The following is a 6,000-nucleotide window of genomic DNA, read 5'->3' on the forward strand; positions in this document are numbered from 1 at the left end:
ATGAATGTGAATTTAGAGCATGTCGTGATTTAGAATTATAAGAGAGTGAATATTTTTTTGAAGTGGAATGAGTTGGAGAGGAAATTGAAAAGAGCCTTTTAAATAGGAAGAAAAACAGCGTGTTGTAATATACCACTGGATAAAACACTGCAGGGGAAAGTTTAAACATATTTAAACAGAACCGTGAAGAACAGTCTTATATTCACAAAAATACCAAAGGGGAGAGGGAGCCTAGTGGGACAACCACGAGTCACGTGAACAGGGGAAAAGGTGGAAGGCAAGGAGATAATGGGGGTGGGGCGAGACCACGCACGAGGACAGAAGCACACGATGGAACAACTTCACACGTGGAGAATGGGAAATAAATGTTGTTGTTGTTGTTTTTTGTTGTTTTTTGAGGGGGGCCGTGGGGGATTTAAAACGTTAGACAAAGAGTAGATGTTCGGGGAAGTTTGGGGGAGAAAGGAAAAATCTAAGAACTTAGCAAAAACAGCGAAGGAAGGAACAAACTTCGACGGGGGACAGGGAAAGCCTGAGACAAGGCCGCACACGTGCGGCAAACAGAAACGATTAATTTATGAAAGATTAACACCGAGAAACTTCCCTGGGACACACTATAGGTTCACACACCAAAAGATAAATACAGTTTTGACAAAATACAATTGTGAACAATGACTTAACTTTGAAAATGTGGAGAACGTGTACAGCTTCGAAAATCTGTGCCGTCGCCGTCAAGATCTCGCGAGATCTCAAATGGAAGTTTTTCATGGAAGTCCTTCACGAACTTGCTGTCCATGTCTGACATGCAACTGAACGTGCTACAGGAATGCGGAATTTATTGGTTTCATGCTTTAGCATTCACCGTATCTGTATTGCCTGTTTGCTTCTGGCCCCCCACACGTGCGTAGCACGGGTATCTCACTCTTATATTTAATACATACTGTAATATATATATATATATATATGTATAAGTAAATAAATAAATAAATATATATTTTTTTTTTTACAGTCATGGCCAAAAATATTGGCACGTTTGCACTTTTTCAAATAATGCACCATTTCTTCCAGAAAATTGTTGAAATTAAAAAATCTTTTGGTATCCATATATGTATTTCTTTGGTTTGCAGTGGAACAAAACAAAAAAAAGGTGAAAAAATCACGAAATCTTAGCTTATTCCACACAGAAATCCTAAAATGGCCCGGACAATATTATTGGCACCTTTTAGAAGTTGTCAGAAATAATTAGATTTCAAGCAGGTGATTCTACTTTACTTTGGAATTGAACTCACTTATGGTGAGTTGCAGATGCCTGCAATATAAAAATCACTCATTCAACCAGTTTGAATAGACAAAAGGAGTCATTCTGCTGTTTTGTGTCACTGTGTGGACTGCAATGGGCATGGAGAAAAAGAAAGAAAACCAGAGAATTGTCTGAGGAGGTCAGACACAAGATTGTAGCCAAGCATGGACAATCTCAAGTCTACAAGTCCATCTCCAGAGACCTTGATGTTCCTGTGTCCACCATATGCAATGGTATCAGGAAGTTTAAGGCCCATGGCACTGCAGCCAACCTCCCTGGATGTGGCCGCAAGAGAAAACTTGATCGAAGATTGCAGCGAAGGATTGTTCGAATGGTGGATAAAGCACCTCGATCAACTGCCAAACAGATTCAAGCTGACCTTCAAACAAGGTATGACAGTTTCAACTCGCACCATCTGGCGCCAAGCCAATGAAAGGGGGTTCTGTGGTTGGAGACCCAGGAGGACCCCACTGCTGAGAGAGAGACATAAGAAAGCATGAATGGAGTTTTTCAAAACACACCTGAACAAGCCAAAATCCTTCTGGGAGAATATCCTGTGGACAGATGAGACCAAATTAGAGCTTTTTGGTAAAGCACATCATCTCTATGTTTCAGAAAACAAAATGAATCCTTCAAAGAAAAGAACACCTTCCCTACAGTCAAACATGGAAAAGGTTCAGTGATGTTTTGGGGTTGCTGTGCTGCTTCTGGCATTGGGTGCCTTGAGTGTGTGCATGGCATCATGAAATCAAGAGATTACCAAGGCATTTTGGAGCATAATGTTCAACCCAGTGTCATAAAGCTGGGTCTCCGTCGAAAGTCAGGGGTCTTGCAGCAGGACAATGACCCCAAACACACTTCAAAAAGCACCCAGGAATGGTTCAAGACAAAACGCTAGACTGTTCTGAAGTGGCCAGCAATGAGTCCAGATCTAAATCCCATTGAACACCTGTGGGGAGATCTGAAAACAGCAGTTGGGAGAAGGCACCCTTCAAATCTGGGTGAACTGGAGCAGTTGGCACAAGAGAAGTGGGCCAAACTGTCAGTAGAGAGGTGTCGGAAGCTCATTCATGGATTTAGGAAGCGCTTGACTGCAGTGATTTTGTCCAAAGTCTGTGCTATCAAATATTAAGTCGAGGGCGTCAATAATTTTGTCAATGCCATTTCTGTTTATTTTTTGATTTTAAAGGATATATTAATTGCTGAATCAAAAACAAATGTTCTGTAATATTGACAGTGAAATAAAGAATTGTGGAGACCAAATACTTTTTGTCAATTTCAACTTATTTTTAGAGAAAATTGTTAGTTATCTGAAAAGGGCAATTGTTCCACGTATATCCATATATTCAGTCACGTGAAAAAGTAAGTACACCTCATGTAAAGTTTTGACTTTTTCAACATATTTCAACATACAGCTATTTGATCTTCATTTCAACAATATTGATAGATAAAGGTGATATAATATAACAAATATCATGAAACATTTACATTTTGTAGTCCATTGTATAATTTAAATAAACATAAATGCAAATTTCGCGTGTGGAAAAACTAAGTACACCCTTGGCTCTCATAGGTGGTATTGCCCCCTTTGGCAGAAACAACCTCAAGTAGGCGTTTCTTATAACTGTCTATCAGTCTCTGACATCGACTGGGAGAAATTTTTGCCCACGCCTCCATGCAGAATTCTTTCAGCTGTGCGATGTTTGAGGGGTTTCTTGCATGCACAGCTGGTTTCAAATCCCCCCACAACATGTTGATGGGATTTAAATCCGGGCTTTGACTTGGCCATTCCAGAACCCTCCATTTCTTTCTTTTCAGCCATTCCTTGGTGGATTTAATGGTATGTTTAGGGTCATTGTCATGTTGCAAGGTCCACCTTCTGTTGAGCTTCAACTTTCCGACAGATGGCCTCACATTATCCTCAAGCACCCTCTGGTACAATGAAGAATTAATAGTGGATTCTATGATGGTGAGCTGCCCAGGCCCTGATGCAGCAAAGCTGCCCCAAACCATAATATTTCCACCACCATGCTTTACAGTTGGTATCAGGTTCTTGTGGTCAAATGCTGTCTTTTGTTTTGGCCAAACATGTCTTCTGGTACTGTGGCCAAATATCTCCACCTTTGACTCATCTGTCCAGAGCACATTGTTCCAGAAGTGCTGGTCTTTGCCTCGGTGTTCATTGGCAAACTTTAGTCTTGCCCTGATGTTCTTTCTGGACAGCAAAGGTTTCCTCCTGGCACACCTTCCATGTAGATCAAATTTGTGCAGCCTCTTTCTAATGGTAGGCTCGTGCACTTTGACATCAACAGTGGCAAGAGCTACCTGTAGGTCCCGTGATGACATTCTGGGGTTCTTGGAGACTTCTTTCAGCATCTTGCGGTCTGCTCTCGGGCTGAACTTGCTGGGGCGGCCTGGCCTGAACAAGTTGGCAGTTGTTTGGAATCTTCTCCACTTGTAGATGATCTTCCGGACAGTCGAATGATTGATTTCAAATTGTTTGGAGATCTTTTTTAATCCCTTTCCAGACTCGTAGGCATCTATAACCTTCTTTCTGAAGGCCTCAGAGAGCTCTTTTGATCTATGCATGGTGATGCCGCACACTTCAACAACAAAGAGCAAACCAAACTAAATGTCTGAGGTTTAAATAAGACAGGTTCTCTAAAGATCCTCTCCAACGATGTTCCAATCATTTGCGCCTTAGCTGGTGCACCTGATTCAAATTTTAGGTATTTGATGTAGTGATAAATGTAGGGGTGTACTTACTTTTTCCACATGTGAAATTTGCATTTATGTTTATTTAAATTATACAATGGACTAAAAAATGTAAAAGTTTCATGATATTTGTTATATTATGTCACCTTTATCTATCAATATTGTTGAAATGAAGATCAAATGGCTGTATTTTGAAATATGTTGAAAAAGTCAAAACTTTACATGGGGTGTACTTACTTTTTCACGTGACTGTATATATATACATATTGTTGCGGGTCTCCCGAAGCCCGTTCCACGTTACAATGGGGGGATTAAACCCCTTTTTTCCTTTTGGGTCTTCGTGTCCACGAGGCCGAATCGCCACTTCCGCAGCAAGCGTGAAAAAGGGTATCAGGTCGACGCGCACGTACCTTTAACCCACGCTGCCACGAAAGCGGAGACCATACCTCGCACAAGCCACGCTTAATCGAGTACGCCTGAGCGGTGTGCGTATCACATGACTCATGCCGTTACTTTTATGGAACCTGATTCGAGAGGTTTTATTCGTACTATGCTAGGCCAATTAATGGAAGGGACGGGAACGGTCAAATCAGAGGAAGAACACGATTTATTATAATGTACAGTGATTCGATGAGACACAGAGCAGGCACTTAAACAATGTTAACTTATCCCCAAACACAGGGCCCACACACGCACACGGGGAGAAGAAGAAAATAAGTTCGCGCGCCAAACGCGCTTTGCCGTCAGTCGCTCCGGGACAGCTCGCTCGGCGTGGCCCTCTGGCGGTCACGGCACGTATGCAGGAAAAATGCAGGCAGGAGCAGATCGCGTGTCTGTGGCCCAGAACGGGTCACCTTCTCAAGCGCGATTAATACAGCGCAGAGCGCAGGGCACGGGGCAAGTTCGTGTACAATGACGATAACCGGCAATTGTTCCGGGGCTGGGCGATTGACTGACTCACTCCTCGAATGAACAGAACTCCAACTGAGGCGGGGGGCTCAGAGCAGGGATTTATGGCTCCACCCCGGCCCTACCCGAATGTTCCATGCTCCGCCTCCCATTGCCGTGGTTAGCCACTCCCCTCGAGCTCTGACTGGTGGCTCGCGCTTACCGGCCACTCCCCCTGCAGCTCCTCCCTTTGGCCTTGCCAGACTTGTTCAGGCCGAGCACGTGGCATTCCAGAACCAAAAGACCGCCCTACTCACGGCCTGCTCAACGCAAAACTAACACAGGAAAGGACTACGCTTACATTCACTAAGAAATAACTGAACTATCGCGAGGCTTCATGTTGTGGTGCGTCTACCTACGAGGGGGATTATCCTTTATTCCAAAACCACAACACTACACCCCTCTCTCACCAGACTCGTCCTGAGTCGAACCCACCAATGGAACGACCGGTAGAGCCTGACATGCAAAATTAATATTACATTTAAATGTGACACATAGGTGTGGTTTCCCCTAGCATTTACTCTGACCCATGTGTGCGACAGTTTTAGCACTAGATATGTCCCTCCTATTGCGTTGAGCAGCTATCTAACAGTTTCACACCCACAACTACCCGAGTATTTCCGGAATTTCAAACTAAACACAGCCGGTGGGCAACATTCTTATATTTAGAAGCACAGAACTTAACTTTATTTACAATGCTATGACCCAGGACCTGTACCTTTTGGAAGAGAAGAGTGGAGGGGAGAGAAACACAACAAAACACTCAATGTGGCACTTGCTGCTTGCTTTTTGCATCTTGCTCCTTGCTTCTTCCGTGTGCGTCTAACAAACCGGCTGGCCCCCTGACCGGCATACAGGCCATTTGAAGCATCAGGGCCATCTAAACTTGCAGAACTTCTTTATCCCTAGCACACAATAATAAATGAAAATGCTTTTATTTGGCCAGCAGGGCCGTTCTCACGTGGTCCAACTGCGTGGCATCAATGCCACTCAACAAGTGGTCCGAAGGTGCAAGATGATTTTGCAGCAAGATGCTG

Source organism: Myxine glutinosa, chromosome 11, assembly GCF_964187855.1.
Source record: "Myxine glutinosa chromosome 11, kmMyxGlut1.1, whole genome shotgun sequence".
NCBI lineage: Eukaryota > Metazoa > Chordata > Myxini > Myxiniformes > Myxinidae > Myxine > Myxine glutinosa.